The sequence below is a fragment of the Sycon ciliatum genome, chromosome 4, assembly GCF_964019385.1.
Source record: "Sycon ciliatum chromosome 4, ocSycCili1.1, whole genome shotgun sequence".
NCBI lineage: Eukaryota > Metazoa > Porifera > Calcarea > Leucosolenida > Sycettidae > Sycon > Sycon ciliatum.
In genome coordinates this window covers 13524174-13544268 of record NC_088646.1, presented here as the reverse complement: position 1 = coordinate 13544268, position 20095 = coordinate 13524174, and positions in this window count along the sequence as shown.

Below are 20095 nucleotides of genomic sequence, written 5' to 3'. Positions count from 1 at the left end.
TGTTTAGCAGTCGTGGAGAAATCACGTAGAGCGAAACCCAACAGTTCTGTTTTTTTACGTATGAAAATTCCGTGCAGTTCCTACGTTATTTTCATACGTAATTCCGTAGAGCGAAACCTCTTGGATCATTCCGTGTAATGTTCAGAAGTTTTAAAAAAAGTAAAAATAATTGTACTTTAGTACTGAGATGTACTGTATTTGCTTGATGTGTTCCTAAACACATCAGGTATGGGGCCCCTCGTCTTCAGTGCCACCGGAGGCTGCGGAAAAGCTGCGCGGGCATTCCTGAAATGGCCTGGAGTCCTCCAGTCCGACAAGCGGAAGGAGCCCTTCTCCGTTAACGATGGCCTGGATCCGATCCAAACTCTCCTTCTCGCTGGTGCGCTCAGCTAATGCCAGCCTCCGAGGCCACCGTGGTCGATCTGTGGCCATCAACGTGCTCGTGACGCAACAGTAGGGGAGTCTTTGGCTCTAGCGGTCAATGACTGTCATCTGACCTCATAAACTTACTTGCCCTGATATGAGACAGGTTCCTGTAACCTGTTTGTGATTGATTTTCGTTGTTTTCTGTTCATTACCCCTGCCTGGCCTGGCCTGGGGGCATTCTTGCTTGTCCTCATGGAGTCATGGCATGAGATGATCCATGGACCATAGTCATAGATACGCTTTATGCATTATTCTATTATTGTTTGCCATGGCGACCCCCGCAAGTCCACGTAACATGTGCCGTACTAGTGAGGTTTAGTTCTAAGATCTACGTGGGTGATCCACGTAAAGCTGATGAAGGGCACCCGGTACCCGCGTTGCAATGTTGTGTTTAGTCACACGGAACAAACAAAAGCATGAACCGAAAGGCCCAAACCTGGTCAAAGACGAAGCTACCCGGGCCTAAGAAGCTCCTCCAATATTTTGATTTCGTGCGTCGGAAACTTCTTCAGCTGAGCACCCTCACAGCTCGCACAATGCGCTCCATTCTGATTTTCACCCACGTTTTGGCAGAACGTGGGTGAGCCTCCATACACGGTATGTCACGTCTGCCACGGTACGTGGGTACGCGCCGGGTCACTATATAGTGCACTGAGTATCGCGCACGGTCCAACCGCCAGCAGTCACTTCCAGCTACTTACCGAAAACACGAAGCTGAGAAGAGGCGCTCGTATGAGGAGCGAATCCGTGAAATTGAGCACGCGTCATTTGTGCCGGTCGTCTTGAGTGCATCTGGAGGATTCGGGAAAGCGGCCACTGCGCTCTACAGAGTTGCCTGTATGCTTTCGGACAAGAGAAAAGAGCCCTATTCCACCGTACTGGCCTGGATCAGGTCAAGGGTCTCTTTCTCTCTTGTCCGCTCAGCAAATGCTAGCCTCCGTGGACATCGCGCCGCTCAACCGAAATCTAACCGAGCTTTGGCTGACATTCCCGCTGTGCTGGCCGCAGCAGAATGCCACTTCTGATTCTCTGTTCCATTTTTCTTCTTCTTTTACTTGTGGAAGAGAAAAGGACATATGGATACGAGTAAAGAGTAACTCTCCATCACTGTAACATGATACTATATACAATCAGAAAGTGCAATAACTAGGCACAAAACTGACAGAGTACTGAAACATTCGACGTCCTGACACCTAGCTTCAACACATCTCCGTAGCGCTAACCGACAGCCTTCCAACTTGGAAGGTTCAAGGTTATGGAAAAGACCAAAGAGGGGAAGGCAAGCGCAACGAAAACGAGCAAAAGCCACAGTCCCAACGGAACAAAGAATGTCGATTGTTACTGGACGATGACGAGACCAGTACGATATTTGACAAAGCGGTCTAACTACAATTCGAAGCAGCAAAGCAGCACACCACCCAACTTGGATGGGTCATAAATATCAAAGATAAGTAAAGAAAGGGAAGCTTTGCGAAAACGAATTGTACAAGCCGAAAGCCAAACTCCTACAGTACTCCTCATGCATGACATTGTGATGGACTAGTTGACTACAAAACAAGTTGTTTCACACGACGTACGTTTCGCCGTATGGTTCGTGACGGCTCATCAGGTGTGCAATTTGAAACTCGGATGTTGAGCCATAAATAAATGTGGAAGAGAAAAGGACATATGGATACGAGTAAAGAGTAACTCTCCATCACTGTAACATGATACTATATACAGTCAGAAAGTGCAATAACTAGGCACAAAACTGACAGAGTACTGAAACATTCGACGTCCTGACACCTATAGTCAGTTTCAAAAAGATAGCAATCCTGGCGATCGCCCGGGGAGTTTGCCGTCTTACCGTATGAGCGCTCGAGCGCTGCCTGGAAAAACTCACTGTGAACTCGAAGAAATATTCCGCGCGAAAGCATGAAAAATGACAACTCACTGACGTCTCGTACATGTTCGTCTGGTTTACAACAAACGAGTTCTTCCTTGTATCGATATGGAGTCAGAGAGGAGCTGGTCGAGGACATGTCGAAAGTGTGGTAAATTTTGACGAGCGGGATGCGTCACAATTCGTTTTGTGACCAAATAGATTCTTTGAGCTGCCGCGGATGCAATTTACTCTCACGATGTGACGAAAACGGCATCGACACAGACTCATTCCCAAGGCCTTGATGTGGCAAAGCTATCCGTGTGACTTCGACGACATTTTGAGAAAAGCAGACGCCTGTGAAAGCTGATGGAAGACGGCGTTGACTCCTAAATTCAAATACTAAAATAATTCTCAAACAGAAATCGATCGATCGATGTACCGGTGTATTCAACAACACGTAGCTACAGCGCAATGACTTCCGTGTTCACTCACACGGTTTCAGTGTTGTGTGTGTTCACAACTTCACATGGCGTGAGCCAGTCAAGTGTCAGTCAGTTCGGCAGGAAACGCGAGCTCCAACAACAAGTCGTTTGGCGCAGCCACCTTCTTTGTCTTGTACCAGCGTGATCACCAAAAAAATGAAAAAATGAAGAAAAATGTTTGACTTGAAGATTTGTTGGGATTTGAACTCACAACTTCATGGTCAGCAGACAGCATTCATAACCACAAGGCCAAAAAGGAAGAGATAAATCGTGGGTTTTGATAACAAATCGATACTGGCTTCCAGGGCAAATTATAAACCATGGGAAAAGGCCAGAATCCTGGCCGAAATTCTAACTACTTAATGGTTGGTCCAATTGTACAGAACAATTTGCCGTGCCCTAACAAGCCATTTTATGTACTTTGTTGTCCAGATTTCCCTTATCTTCATACTTTTTAAGACCCAAACTTGATTGCTAATCTTTTTGAAACAGACTGTAGCTTCAACACATCTCCGTAGCGCTAACCGACAGCCTTCCAACTTGGAAGGTTCAAGGTTATGGAAAAGACCAAAGAGGGGAAGGCAAGCACAACGAAAACGAGCAAAAGCCACAGTCCCAACGGAACAAAGAATGTCGATTGTTACTGGACGATGACGAGACCAGTACGATATTTGACAAAGTGGTCTAACTACAATCAAGAGTACATAACCCCCATTACTCTTGCTACAATTCGAAGCAGCAAAGCAGCACACCACCCAACTTGGATGGGTCATAAATATCAAAGATAAGTAAAGAAAGGGAAGCTTTGCGAAAACGAATTGTACAAGCCGAAAGCCAAACTCCTACAGTACTCCTCATGCATGACATTGTGATGGACTAGTTGACTACAAAACAAGTTGTTTCACACGACGTACGTTTCGCAGTATGGTTCGTGACGGCTCATCAGGTGTGCAATTTGAAACTCGGATGTTGAGCCATAAATAAATGTGGAAGAGAAAAGGACATATGGATACGAGTAAAGAGTAACTCTCCATCACTGTAACATGATACTATATACAGTCAGAAAGTGCAATAACTAGGCACAAAACTGACAGAGTACTGAAACATTCGACGTCCTGACACCTAGCTTCAACACATCTCCGTAGCGCTAACCGACAGCCTTCCAACTTGGAAGGTTCGCTACGGAGATGTGTTGAAGCTAGGTGTCAGGACGTCGAATGTTTCAGTACTCTGTCAGTTTTGTGCCTAGTTATTGCACTTTCTGACTGTATATAGTATCATGTTACAGTGATGGAGAGTTACTCTTTACTCGTATCCATATGTCCTTTTCTCTTCCACATTTATTTATGGCTCAACATCCGAGTCTTTTACTTGTGTTGCGTCCATTATGGAGAGGTTCATGCATTCAGTGACTTGTTTGCTTCATACGAAACAAGCCAATGGGTGCAGTCTCGTCTCGTGAAAATCTCGTACGATCGGATTTGTTTACTCGAGTCTGGGCTGTTTGATTTGTGAGTAGCGCCGAGATTGCACTGCCCCAAATAAAGTTGCGTGCCGGTAGAGCAAGAATTACGATCTGCAATCTGTTTGTAGTACCTGCAAGAATGTGCTCTACATGTATCGTATTTTCTCTGTTGTTGTTTCAGTTGCCGTCATGTTGCTAAAGAAAGGTTCAGTGACTCATTTCTTTCATAAAAGACGAGTCAATGGTTTGGTCTGGCTTCGAATCTTTCGCTGTAGAAGAAATCTATTCGTGTCTCTATTGGAGAAATAATTGTATTCACTCGTTATAAAATAGGGTTAAGACAAACTCACAGAGCAAATGCCATCGGTCCTTTGATGTTCGTCCTAAAGAGGTTTGACTGGATATCATTCATACTCCCCCAAAGTCGTGTACAGTGGTCCCTCTATAATCCGGCTCCATTTGTGCCACGAAAATCTGCTGGATTAGGGAGGGTGCTGGATTAACAAATCTGATTTACTGCTGCAATGTACATGAAGAGGACATTTTGGCTACTGAAAATTGTGCTGGTTTATCGAGGGTGCTGGATTATAAAGTGCCGGATTAGAGAGGGACGACTGTAACATGTTATTATTATGGAGTGCCTTGTTTATCTCTCAGTACCTCCAACCATATATCCTTGCCCCTTATGTCCTCAGGATCAGTGTAGTTGTTGGAACGAGGTGTCGGACTCAGCAATGTATTTGTTTACATTTTAATACATGTTTATTGTTCCTACTTTGCTGTGTTGGTTTAGACAATCGTGGACTTGTAACACTTTGAAGTCATTGAACTGCTTCCAAAAGTTTTATCGGCATCAACAGGATTACGATTTCACTACAATATGATGCCGGATAACCTTATCACGACAACCCATGACTACAATTATAAACACAGAATCAACAAAAACATCTGCGGCACGCACCTTGTTACAATTCTCAAGTAAATTTGATTTCGGGTGTGGACACCTGAATTTTCTGAAAGACAAGACAATTTTATGACAGAGTCATGAATTTCTGCAACATCCACAGAATGACCTGCGTATAAAAAAAAGTATCACCGCCACTACCCATATGATTCCCCTGCAGAAGAACATGAATACATGTATGCAAGACTAGTTCCATTTTCTGCAAGAAAAGGCTTGCACATCAATGCGTATACTACGGTATTGAATTTGATATGATACACGTACATGTACAGTCAAGAGTACATAACCCCCCAGAGTGTGCAACTCCCACATACCCTGCTGTAGGCCTTGACGGATTATGCTAATATTTTCGTGAAATTATGCTTTTCGCATTGCTGAAAAAATTGCAGAAGTGTGCTACTTTTATGCTAAAAGTTATCATATTATGCCGCATTATGCTCACATATGCTGCTAATGCATAATGGTTCTGTGCAAAATAACCAATGATAACAGGGGAATTTTTTTGTAGAGGGCGTTGTACTGTAGTAGCAAAAGTTCAACGGGGTCAACGCACCGTTCGACCTACATGTACCGGTACATGTAGCTACGACCATCACTGATTTGTAGTGGACTGGACATGTTATCAAGGGAGTCGTAAACCTACAACTTCCTAGTGCATCTACTTGTACTTGTACTTGTAGAACATGTACAACTGTATGGAATTTGATGCGAACAGGCGGATTATTACAATTTTATGCGATTCGTATGCAATTTGCCTCGAATTATGCGATTATTCGATTTTGGTAGGAATTCTGCGAAAAATTATGCTAGCATAATCCGTCAAGGCCTACCCTGCTGTCCCGTCAGAATTTCAAGTTGACGTCATTATTTATGACGCAATGCTCCTTGCCCCAGTGATTTACAACATGTGTACGGGTGTCAACGCATCACACGTTTTTCTTTCCAATAATTTGTACAGGATCGATCGGCTTCGGTCAACCACAGGTTCCGGATTCGTCTGATAATCCGTGTACTGTGCGCATTGCATCATCAAAATGACGTCAACTTGAAATTCTGTCGGGACAGCACCCATAGTGGAGTTGCACACTCTGGGGGGTTATGTACTCTTGGTACAGTACATAGGGGCTCCCGGAAGAAGACCATAGTACAGTGTGGGAAACACCCTAGTAAAATAAAATAATAATAATAATAACATGTAGAGGCGCTACGTACATGTAGGCCATCATTTATTTGGGCATTCCATTGGTGACACAATTATAATATCCTTTAGCCAAAAAAACAAAAGAAATTATAGCAATAAAAACTGCTTTAGGCCAAGTAAAAAAAAAGCTAGATGATCGTCCCCGTCCGCCCCAGTTTTTGTCAGCGCCCCAAGAAATATTTTATTTTTTAAATCGTGAGTTTTACTATATGGACCACATACTACTAGTATATCACAACGTCAGTATCGATCTGCTGAAGAAAGAAAAAGAAAAAAAGAAAAAAAAAGAAAAAAAGAGAAAAAAAACCTTGATGTTGTTGTGTACACTGTGTGCATGAGAGGGTAAAAAGTAAAAAAATAAAAATAAAATCCTCCCGCCCTCCCCGATTTTTCCAAAAAAAAGGACGATCATCTAGTAATTTTTTTTACTCGGCCTTATGGCAGTTTTCTAAAAAAAGTTATTGTGTTCTAGTCCATGGACCCCGTCTAAAAAGTAAGAAATTAACGAAATGTGATAGCCGAAAATTAAAATTTCACACAAAACCTCACAATAATCACACACAGAATGCGAGACGACCTTTTCCCCTCGTGGTCCTCTTTCATATGCATGTACTTGTACAAGTACAAGTGTCGGAATAAACAAGTGTTGAAAGCCGTACTATTAGGCTGTGTTTACATGAGAAATTTCAACCCGGGTCGAGTTCAGCCCGGGTTGAAAGTCTGTACGATAGACAAAAGAGGTGAGCGTTTACATGAAGATAGTTGACCCGGGTCAAATACTGATATGCCGCCAAAAGTCCACTTCTACAGTCCTGTATGGTCACGTGAATCCGTTCGCGCGAAATTTGCATCTGCAGTGCCGTTCAAACCTGGCGCGAGATACGCACAGAAGTACGTTTGTACGATTTTCTTGACCCGGGTTGATTTCAACCCTCCCCTTGGGGGGAGGGTTGAAATCAACCCGGGGCGAAATTTCAACCCGGGTCAAGCGCAATGCGTCATGTAAACGCGCCATTCATTTTGTGCACATGGCGGGTTGAAATCTGACCCGGGTCGAACTCAACCCGGGTTGAAACGCCTCATGTAAACACCGCCTTAGATCTTCAAGTGTCGTGATTATTGTGAGGTTTTGTGTGAAATTTTAATTTTCGGCTATCACATTTCGTTAATTTCTTACTTTTTAGACGGGGTCCATGGACTAGAACACAATAACTTTTTTTAGAAAACTGCCATAAAGCAGTTTTTATTGCTATAATGCAACCAGTGGAGCAGATTTTGCCAGATCGTGACACGCGACTGACATATCAGCCATGCAGGGTGGCTTTGTTGCCGGTGCAACGGCAACGGCACCTGCATGGGATGTGCGTGTGTGAAGGCGAAACGCCAATGTTCCAACCAGGGAGTAGTACAGTATTGTACTACTCCCTGGTTTGTACGGCAGTTGTCTTTTGTATCTACTTGTCACTTTTATCAATGCATGGGCCGCGGGATGTTGTATCTGCTAACTGTCTTATCGTATACGCTGGCTGTTTAGTTAAGGTGGCAGTCTGGGTTCAGAGGGTCAAAAAACAAAGTTTCGATTTTCTGTATTTTTTCACTGGCAGCGTCTTGTGTATGGTCCAAAGGGTTTATCCTGAAAATTTGAGCGTAATCGGGTGCTTCCTTCCGGAGATATAGCCGCGCAAAGTCTGCACAATTGTTTTTGAAATACTGAAATATCAGCAAATTTCTACAAAATTTAGGTTTGCACACTATTCCGATTTTTACCGTCAATCTTTGAGCGATTTCATTAAAATTTTCTGGAGCGACTCCTGGTACTCCTCTGCGCTGCAGACTGACAGCCGCGCACGATCTTTGTCACCATGGCAACCAAGATAACTTTTGCGCATGCGCAAATTCAAAAAAATTCAAATTTCGACTCTCATGATCTCAGCTGATCGCTCTGCTGTTGAAACTAGTTACTTTTGGAGTAATTGTTTTGGAGTAATTGTTTCTTGGAGCTAACCCCTTCGTTGGCTACTATGGGGAAGTCTAGAGCCAAGGGAAAGCCCGGACGATCTAAGAAAAGGAAAAGAACGTTCTATGGAGTGTCTCAGGCGCCGAAGGCTCCCTCTGGTGAAATTTCGCCTGCAAAACAAATTCCTGACTTGCCACTGTCTGATGACGACCTTGAAGTGTCAGCTGAAGCCACGTCTTCAAACAGCGATAGTGATGGAAGTGGCGGTGAAGTCGACAGCAGTTCCTCCGACAGTGACTTGGATGAAGAGTGTGAGGAAGGGGCGCATGGATTTCGCCTGATTGATCTCGAGTGCCTTCAGCAGCTTTTGTCAGCTGCAGTTTGTTGCAGTGGCTGTAATGGCGCAGTCACGATCAGCGAATCGCAACGGGGAGGCCTTGCATCATGCCTGGAGCTTTCCTGTGTTAACTGCGGCGACATAGCAAGCGAATTTATGTCCAAGAAGTTCAATCGGGTCTGGGAGGTGAACAGACGAGCAGTATTCGGAATGCGACTGATTGGCCGTGGACGTCAATCAATGGTAAAGCTGGCGGGTGCACTGAATATGCCATCACCTATGAGTCGGTCGACATTTTACAGCCATGCTAAAGGCCTGCATTCCGCGTCCAAGAGCGTCGCTGAGCGTAGCATGACTGAGGCAGCTGAGAAAGCAGTGTCCGCAGCAGATGGGGGTAGCGATATCGCTGCTTCCTATGACGGTACCTGGATGCGCCGAGGATTCGCATCGCTCTTCGGAGCCTTCACTATAATTGCATATGATGTCGGCAAAGTGGTGGACTGCGAAGTGCTTTCAAAGTTTTGCCACAAGTGCACGCACTTGGCGTCTAGAAAAGAGAAGGGAGAGCTAACCAAAGATGACTATGATCGACAGATTGCCGAACACGATTGCTCAGTCAACACCACTGTATCAGCTCCTGCCATGGAGAGTGCAGCCGCCAAGACTCTGTGGGCCAGGTCCTTTGAGAGCCGCAAGCTGAGGTACACCACCTACATTGGTGATGGAGATACCAAGAGTTTTAAGGCTGTGCGTGACGCTTGTCCGTATGGGCCCGAGGTGCCTGTAGTCAAGGAGGAATGTGTCGGCCACGTTCAAAAACGCATCGGTACCAGCCTAAGAAAGCTGAAGAAAAACCTTGCGGGCAAGAAGCTTGCTGATGGGCGCACTATAGGCGGACGTGGTCGCCTCACGGATGCCATGATCGACAAGCTGCAAGCCTACTATGGCATGGCTGTGCGGAACAACAGCGGAGACTTGCAAGCCATGGCCAGGGCCATATGGGCATCCCTCATGCATCGTGCATCCAGCGACAGTAAACCTCAGCACCAGTATTGTCCGCCTGGAATTAACAGCTGGTGTAGATGGCAGCAGCAACAGGCAGGTGGTGATGTCTACGCCCACCACAATATCCTGCCAGAGGCAGTATGGAAGGAACTGAAGCCGGTCTACATTCGGTTGTCCGACCGGAGTTTGCTCGAGCGCTGCCAGAAGGGTGCTACGCAGAATCGCAACGAAGCGTTCAATGGACTCGTGTGGCAGTTGTGTCCAAAGACAGGCTTTGCATCCGCTCCCACTGTCCAGATGTGCGTCTACCTGGCCGTGGCCTGGTTCAATGATGGAGGTGTGGCAGTGAAACGCGTTCTGGACGAGATGGGCCTCCCTACTGGACACCATACGACACGTCTCATCAAGCTGCTAGACCGTGAGAGACAGGCACATGCTGCCAGAAAGAAGTCAGAAGAAGGGAAGAGGTCACGAAAGAAGCGAAGGAGGATCAGGAAAGGCATCCAGGATGAGCAGCAAGAGGAAGAAGGTTTGACATATGAAGCTGGTGGCTTCGACTAAGTTCTAGTAAGTTCTAGTTGGACAGACATACCTCCATCTGTACTTGCACAGAGCACTTTTTTTCTCCATTTTCCACTGAGTCCCGTACCTCTTAGACAGCGTAGCGAAGAACCTGTAAGTCACAGACCCCATAAACCATACATTTTTGGAAACTGTGAGCATTTATCAAGGTGCTAAGTGTCATGGATTTTTATATTTGTCTAGTAGCTTTGAGTAAAGTGCTACTGATCGAGGACCTAAATTTTGCGCGATTGCATGATTTTTGTTTGACAGCTTGAGTACTTTGTTCTGAATATGATTTCAAAATTCCGCTCCACTTAGCACCTAGGTATATGTGAAGGAAATCCTGTGGAGCACTCAGTTTCTACCCAGCTTCTTTCTGCGTTTGCATATTGCGTCTAAGGTATTGGTGGTACGGCATAATCGCAGATTTGACTATTGTGTCTGCGGATTCCCATATGTGAGCTTGATTTATACTTCATTGGACTTAGTGAAATACACTGGGTATGTGGTCAAGATTTGAGCAAAATTCATCAATTATTATGGAAGTTACGGCTGTGTTCATGCGGTCGGGCCGCGAACCCAGACTGCCACCTTAATTCATAATTAATACGCATTTCTCCTTGTCTTCTCCCATTGGTCAATTCTGCATAGCAACAAGCTCTCTATGGTCTGATTGGTTGGGTTGTTGTTGTTGTTTCTTTATTTTACTTCACCATATGAACAGGCAAGACTGCCTTCTCACCGGGGCTGGGTTTTCCCGCCTTTGCTACTCCTTTGTCTAACTCGATCCTTTTTGTTATCATATAACCCCTGCTGCTTCTGATCAAAAGTACCAACCTTCCTTCGATCTTCACTCTTGAATCGAGCTGGAATCATAGTGACTCTCAACCTTATTCGAATGACCAAGGTGAGCGTGTGTGGCTGAATGGATACTTGGATCAACTATATATTGGTTGATGACCTGGTGGGGTTACTACGGCAATGCGAATGTATATGTTGTAGCCTTGAGATCGGTATTGTGTATGTCCGGCACGACATATTTGGTGCTGTGACCAGGATCCAAGTTCTGTTCTTCTGTAGGCGATTGCTTACGGAAGGCCTCCACAAGCTGGACTGTTTGGGTTGATGTCAGATGGGCTGTTGTCTAAACCGAACAGATCGAATGATTTGACGGCAGGGCAGCAAACAATGATCGTAATGCGGGGCGATTGCTCTTTGTTGAAGGCAGATTTGCCTGTTTTTGAGAGGATGTGGGCAAGGCGAGGGTGTTGACAGAACTGCCAACACTCTCGCGCATGCAGGTTGGACTGGCGCGCGGACTGGTGATCGGTTGATCACCGTATCGTACTACAGATTTGTAGTTTGATGATGAGGAGGGTTGAACTGGCGCAGACTGGTGATCGGTTGAACACCATACCGTACTACAGACCAGTTTGACCATGATTTTTGCTGACCCGTACGGGCCGTAGATCTACGCGAATGCTGTGATCCGATGACGACTGTAGTACATACGAACGTATGTACTGTGCAGTACTTAAAATACTTGTGACCTGAACAGCTCTCATTGGTCGGAGGACTACCGTACGAAGTAGCAAGTGGGGAATATAAGGCGCCACTGGGCAAGGAAAAGGTATCACAGTCTTGCGATTGCAAAAGACAAAGATATCCTGTTGAGAGCGAACGCACTCGATTTTCTGATTATCATGGCTCACAATCAGGCTCCGGATGCAGCAGCGAACGCTGCTGTAGGGGGTGCCAATGGTGGGGCGATGGTGGTACGGCCGGCAGTGATGCCTGAAGCATATGATGGCGTGGGGGATTGGGTGGAGTACTTGCAGTACTTCAACCAATGTGCTCGTGTGAACGAGTGGAATGACGTGCAAAAGGCTCAATACTTAGCCGTACGGCTAAGAGGGGCTGCACAAAAATTTGTTGCGACTGTACCTGAAGCCCGCCGAGTGGAGTGGCCTCAGGTCGTAGAGGACTTGTCGAGGAGGTTTGCACCACCAGAGACAGCCCGCCAATATAAGTCGCAATTTAGAACGCGAAGGCGCAAGCCTGAGGAAGACGTCAGTCGATTGGCTGACGACTTGCGTAGTCTTGTACACAGGGCTTACCCGACTATGGGTGGAGACGTACAAGAAGAGTTGGTGCGGGATCAGCTCATTGATTCCATGACTCCTGACAGGTTGCGATTGCGCTTACAGGAAAATGCACCACGAACGGTGCAGGAAACGATCGGGATGGCTAACCATCTGGAGAGGGTGTGGGGGAACGAGGGCACGCACGGCCGAATGGACGATGCGTATGGCGTACCACGTCAATTGGTGACGGCTGCGGTTGCACCGTCTGAGCTCCCTACGTTGGAGTCGTTGGCAAAGTTGGTGGAGAAGCTTAGTGATCAGGTGGACAGGATTGCCCACCCTCCTAGGCCGAACCAACAATTCAGGAGAGGGGACCAAGTGGACAGAGTTGACCACTATAGGCCTGAACAATCGAGGGGTTTGACTTGCTGGTTCTGTGGCCGAATGGGACACAGAAGAGCTGACTGTCCAGACTTGATGAAACCCGGAAGGGAGTACCAATCTCGCCGACCGGCGGGAAACGGGCATTGATCGAGACGGCGGGCCGCGTCTGCGATCAAGAAACTGTGCTGGGTCCAGAAACTGAGGCGATTGTCTCGGATGCTCTAGAGAATGACTCTGAAGTGGTCGCTGCCTTGAGCAGGGCAGCAGAAAGCCACGGAGGTATGATGATTGAGGGAAGGATTAATGGGCTGCCAGTAGAGTTACTGGTAGATACGGGTTCCTCAGTAAGTCTAATTTCTGAGACCCTCTCGCAGCAGTTGGGCTACATGTTGGGCGACCTGGAACCACCAGAGAAGTCGACTGGCTTCTGCGGTGCGGATGGTCAGAGGTTGCATGTGTGTGGCACGGTCGCTGCATGTTTGGCAATACAGGATGCTATTTGTGTCCATGAGATGAAGGTGATTCGAGGGTTGCGGTATCATTGCCTGATTGGGAGGGATGTACTATCGCAGATACCTTGCGAGATCACGTCGAATGATGGGAAATTGAACTTCAAGGCTGATAAGGCTGAAGTTTCAACGGTGGGAACATCACAACGCTGCCATAATCTTCGATTGAAGAATAGGGTAGTTATACCTCCATACTGTGAGATGACGGTGGCTGCCGTTATCGAGAACAAGAAGGATGTTCCTTCATGTGGCATCACCGAACCAGACGGCTGTCTGATCGATGGTGGGGATGTTTTGTTGGCACGAGCGGTTGTTTGTCCAACAGGTGAGGGTGTACCCGTTCGGGTATTGAACTGCTCAGAGGAGTCAGTATCTTTAGGAAGAGGTGCCCGAGTGGGACAGCTGCTACCTATTTCAGCCGTGATGAGTGTCATGGGCGAAGACGAGGATGATTGCGATCATATAGGAATGGAATCCACGGGGGATTCGGGAAGTTCCGAAGACTTATGGTCGGCGCTCAACATTGGACTAGAAGGTCCTGTGAGTGGGACGTCTGTGTCGGGGGATGACGAGCTGCAGCTCGGTTATGAACCTGGTGAGGGCACAGCGGAGGCGAACCGGGAGACGTCTCGTGTTCAGCCTGGTGGGCAAGGGTCAATTGGGAATGAGAAATTGGCACGCTTGCGTGATCTCGTCTGTCGCTACCGGATGGTATTCGCGATGAACTCTGCTGAATTGGGTCGCACGACTGTGCAACACCACAACATTAACACCAAGGGAAGAAGTCCTATCTTCCAGGCTCCTAGGCGATTGCCTTGGAATTCAAGGGAAGCCACCCGTGAACTAGTGAAGGGCATGAAGGAACAAGGGGTAGTAGAGGATTCTACTAGTCCTTGGTCTTCGCCAATAGTGCTGGTTAAGAAGAAGGATGGCTCAACTCGATTTTGCGTTGATTATCGCAAATTGAATGCCGTTACGGAGCGGGATCCATATCCTCTCCCACGGATTGATGATACGTTGGACGCGCTGAGTGGCGCGAAGTACTTTCCACCTTGGATTTGTGTTCCGGCTATCATCAGCTGCCTATGGCAGAAGAAGACAAGGAGAAAACGGGTTTCTCCACTCCAGATGGGCACTACCAGTTTACAGTCATGCCGTTCGGTGTGTGTAACGGTCCAAGCTCGTTCCAGAGACTTATGAGTGTTGTCTTGCGTGGGCTACAGTGGCAGATTTGCCTCGTGTATCTCGATGATGTGATTGTGTTTGCAAAGACTTTTGATGAACACTTAGAGCGGCTCGAGGCGGTGTTTGAACGGCTATTGGATGCAGGGTTGCGTCTAAAACCATCCAAATGCTTCTTGCTGCGTACGAGGGTGGATTTTCTGGGCCATGTGGTCTCGGAAGAGGGTGTGAGCACTGATGAGGCAAAGACTCACCGCGTGGCTACGTGGGAGCACCCTACGAATGTAGCGGAAATTCGGGCATTTTTGGGGTTCTGTGGCTACTATCGAAGGTTCGTACCGAACTTCTCGGATGTTGCTAAACCCCTCACTCTGTTGACTAAACAAGGCCATGCGTTCGTATGGACCGAGGAGTGTGAAGAGGCATTTGCTACGTTGAAGAGTCGGTTGACTTCTTCACCAACCCTGGCATATCCACAATATGGACCTGATGCCCCGAGGTTCATTCTGGATGTTGACGCCAGTGGTACGGGATTGGGTGCTGTTTTGTCACAGCAAGATGAGAAGGGGGTCGAACGACCCATTGCCTTTGCTAGTCGATTGACATCTGCATCGGAACGCAGGTACGCTTCTACCAAAAGCGAATTGCTGGGTGTAGTTTGGGCGTTTAATCACTTCAGGTGTTACCTGCTCGGCAAGCGCTTCTTGGTCCGCTCGGATCACAAAGCATTGCAGCATTTGGACAACTTCAAAGAACCAGCGCCGATTGTCGCCAGGTGGTTGGAGTTCCTAAGTCAATTCGAGTATGATCTGCAATATCGAAAGGGCAAGGCTCATTCGAACGCAGATGGCTTGTCCAGACAGAAGACCAAACCTGTGATGAATGTTACAGAAGTGGCTCCTACCGTTCCTGGACCCTTGGTTCAGCGAAGGGACTGGACATATGGGACCTGGGCAATTGCCCAGCAAGCTGATCCTGACCTCAGGCAGCTTTTTGAGTGGCTAATGGATGACGGCGAGTCGGCTGACTTGACCGGAATCAGTCCGACTTTGAGGAAGTACTGGCGGGGACGCCAGCATCTTTCTGTGAAGGGCGGAGTGATTGGAAGGGAATGGGTTGAGCCTGAGATTTCAGCGCCCAACCGTTTTCAGATTTTGATCCCAGTTGATCTGCGGACTGAAATCTTGAAGGAGTATCACGATTTCCTTGGTCATGTGGGTATGAAGCGGACGATTGCCCAGCTTCGCACTCGGTTCTATTGGCATGGAATGAGTCGTGACGTTGAAGATTGGATCGGCACGTGCACGTCATGTTGTCGACGCTCCCGACCGGTTGGTCGAGGACAAGGGGCACCCTTACAGGTGTCCTGGGCGGGGTATCCCTTCGAACGTGTGGCTATGGATTTGATTCCAGGACTGCCTGAGACTTCAGGTGGAAATCGTCACATTTTGGTCGTTGTGGATTACTTCACGAAGTGGGTAGAGGCGTATCCGTTGAAACGGATGGATGCAGCGACTGTTGCATTGGTATTTGTGAGCGAATTCGTGTCCAGATTTGGAGCACCGGATAGCTTGCATACGGATCAAGGTGCAAACTTTGATTCGAAACTGTTCAAGAACGTTTGCGGCTTGCTTGGTATCAAGAAAACGCGGACAACGGCTTACCATCCGTCGGGTGACGGATTGGTAGAGAGGTTTAACCAGACGTTAGAGCGATTGCTCTCACACTATGTTCAGAGAGACCAGCGTGATTGGGATGTCCAATTACCCGCAGCATTAATGGCGTATCGGGCTACCACCCAAGCCAGCACAGGGTACACGCCGGCGTATCTCCTCTTCGGCAGAGAGTTCTGTCTCCCGCAAGATGTTGCGTATGGTTTACCGCCAGCTGAACAGTTGGATGAACCTACGTATGTGCGTCAATTGCGGTCCCGTTTGGCGGATGTGCACACGATTGTGAGGCACAAGCTCGGTGCAGTGCATCGACATCAGGCGCATCTCTATGATCATAGGGCTGTGTCGGTGGAATTCGCGGAAGGAAGTCTGGTATGGCTCTTGGTACCTGCTGTTCCGGTTGGAACCAGCACCAAGTTGGCGAAATTATGGAAGGGACCGTTCAAGGTTTTGAACCGGTTGTCTGATGTTGTGTATCGCGTCCGTGATATGGGATCAGACTCGGCTACATGTCAAGTTGTGCACGTGAATCGCTTGAAGAAGTGTCGTGTACGCCCAACACATCTCGCTACGGTTGTACGCGAGGAAGCGTCAAATTCATCTCCGACAAGGAACCCGATCAGAACTGCGTCACCACAACCGAGCTCCTACACGCCTGATACCACAGACTTGTTGTATGCGGAAAGAGCAGGTGGCCGTGACGAGCAGTTTGGAGGAGTAGAGCTACTTCCCATTGATGCTGCAGTAGCACCGGCTGATGTCAACCGTCCAGTTCAAGGAGTACCGTTGCCTCCCGCTAACGCTGCAGTAGCACCGGCTGGTGTCGACCGTCCAGTTCGAAGAAGGAGACCACCCCAACGACTGGAGTACGGCTAAGGATTGCGGGACGCAATCTCCCAGAAGGCCGGGGAGATGTCATATCGGCCTCGGCAGCTGACGGGTTCTCCCGGGCTGTACGACAAACTTCCCCGGGTTGTACGACGAACTAACTACTCTGCCGGTACTAGTTTACATGTTGGGTGAACGTGTTCCCCTCATGAGCGCGCGTTTGTACGGCAGTTGTCTTTTGTATCTACTTGTCACTTTTATCAATGCATGGGCCGCGGGATGTTGTATCTGCTAACTGTCTTATCGTATACGCTGGCTGTTTAGTTAATTCATAATTAATACGCATTTCTCCTTGTCTTCTCCCATTGGTCAATTCTGCATAGCAACAAGCTCTCTATGGTCTGATTGGTTGGGTTGTTGTTGTTGTTTCTTTATTTTACTTCACCATATGAACAGGCAAGACTGCCTTCTCACCGGGGCTGGGTTTTCCCGCCTTTGCTACTCCTTTGTCTAACTCGATCCTTTTTGTTATCATATAACCCCTGCTGCTTCTGATCAAAAGTACCAACCTTCCTTCGATCTTCACTCTAGAATCGAGCTGGAATCATAGTGACTCTCAACCTTATTCGAATGACCAAGGTGAGCGTGTGTGGCTGAATGGATACTTGGATCAACTATATTGGTTGATGACCTGGTGGGGTTACTACGGCAATGCGAATGTATATGTTGTAGCCTTGAGATCGGTATTGTGTATGTCCGGCACGACACATTCACCGTAGCAAACAGTGGAAACATGCAAGAGTCACCCAGCCGCCCTGACCATACAACCATACACACACGTACACCCACACAAGATACGGTAACGGCTGCTTCCCATGAAAGCACCGCGTACCGTCACCAACTCCCAACAGCACGTGTGGGACATGCTGGATCAGCACGCCGGCACCTCCGCCGAACCAGTACCGCACACCGTCTCCAGCTCCCAACAGCACGCGTGGGACATGCTGGACCAGCACACGGACACGCACCTTGACACCCACATCGACACCGACCTTCCAGCCAACCAAAACGCCGACACTACCGACACGCAACTCCTGGCCAATCTGAACACATCCCAAGTTCGTGATCCCCCTTCTCCTACACTGTCAACCGCGAACGGAAATGTAAGCCACTCCGTCATTGCACCTGGGCTTCCTAAGTACGACCCCGCGGACTCAAGAGGCTTCACTCTTGGAACACACTCACATGACGACACCATCGTGATGATAAGCAAAGCGTATGCAGAGGCAGTACACTTTCGACCCAATGCCATCCCCGGCCCGAAAGGCGAAGTCGGTCGGAACTTCATCCAAACTCTTGCTGGCTATTTTCGCTGCTTTGGTACAGCTGGGGGCTACGAAAAGCATGCACTGATGATCGCCATGACGTTCCAAATGCTGTTGCTACAGAAGCCGGTGGATCCCAAAGCCTCGCCTCAATCGCACTCCAAGCGACTGGAGCACCGGTTGGACCTCTGGCGACAAGGTGACATTGATGACCTGCTGCACGAGGCCCGCACGATCCAAGAACAGCTCAGCGATCGAGCCAGCACCACCAGACAGAAAACTAAACCAAACGAAGATCGCGCACGCCAGTTCGCGTCGATGGTGCATGATGGTAAAGTGAAGTCAGCGCTGCGCCTTCTCAGCGAAGATTCCTCGGGAGGGGTCCTGCACCTCGAGGACCGCATTGGGGACAACTCTGTTCTGGATTTGCTCCGAGACAAGCACCCCGTGGCAGAGCCTTTGCATGACGACGCTGTCATTACTGGCGATCCACCACCACAACCCCACCCAGTGCTTTTTCACTGCTTAAACCGGGACGCAGTACGGAGGGCTGCTCTTCACACCCATGGCGCAGCTGGGCCATCTGGGGTGGATGCCGATGGGTGGCGAAGAATGACAACTGCGTTTTCCGGTGCCTCCGATGAACTGTGTGATAGCTTGGCTAACTGTGCCCGCCGCATTGCCACGGCATACGTCGATCCAGAAGCCCTAGAGGCATTTACAGCTGCCAGGCTGATCCCGCTGGACAAGAAGCCTGGCGTTAGGCCGATAGGTATTGGAGAGACGGTCCGCAGAATACTGGGCAAGGCGATCCTTGCAGTGACTGGGGACCTTGTGCAGTCTGCCGCAGGCTCTCTTCAGCTCTGTGCTGGCCAACCGAGTGGGATCGAAGCTGCTATACACGCCATGAACGACAACTTTCACAATCCGGACGTGGATGGAGTGCTCCTTGCGGACGCCTCCAACGCCTTCAACCGGTTGAACCGCAAAGCCTGCCTCCTGAACATCCGCCATCTCTGCCCGGCACTGGCCCCAGTGGTCATTAATACGCACCGATCCCCCGCTCGTCTCTATGTCGACGGAGAAAGTATTCTATCGTGTGAAGGCACCACCCAGGGTGACCCCATTGCCATGCCTATGTATGCCTTGGGTGTCACCCCGCTTATCGCTGATGTTGCTTCTGCCGACGTGGTACAGGAATGGTACGCGGATGATTCTTCAGCTGGCGGCCGCCTACGCCCGCTACGGCGATGGTGGGATGACCTGAATGCAAAAGGGTCGGATTATGGGTACTTCCTGAATGCAACAAAGTCGATCCTGCTCGTGAAACCCGAGGCGTACGAGGAAGCCACTGTGATTTTTACTGGTACTGGTGTGCGTATTGAGAAGGATGGTTGTCGTCATCTAGGAGCAGCCCTTGGCACGCCGTCCTTTGTGGAAGAGTACGTTGCTAATAAGGTCACCGACTGGGTCAAGCAGATTCGTCGTCTGGCTGAATTTGCATCGACTCAACCTCAGGCAGCCTACAGTGCCTTCATTCAGGGACTACAGCCGCGGTGGTCCTTTCTCTCAAGAACCCTTGAGGATGCCCCTGCACTGTTTGGTCGTCTTGAAGACGTGATTCGGGACATCCTGATCCCAGCTCTGACAGGCCACGCGCCATCGTCTTCTCAGGAGCGTGCACTGCTGGCCTTCCCATGCCGCCATGGTGGTCTTGGCATCACCGACCCGACATCTATGGGCGGCAACTACCGCAATTCACGCAAGATCACGACATCCCTGTGGGAGAAACTAATCGCCCAAGATTCCTCCCTAGATGGCACCGCGGCGCAAGTTCTCCGCATG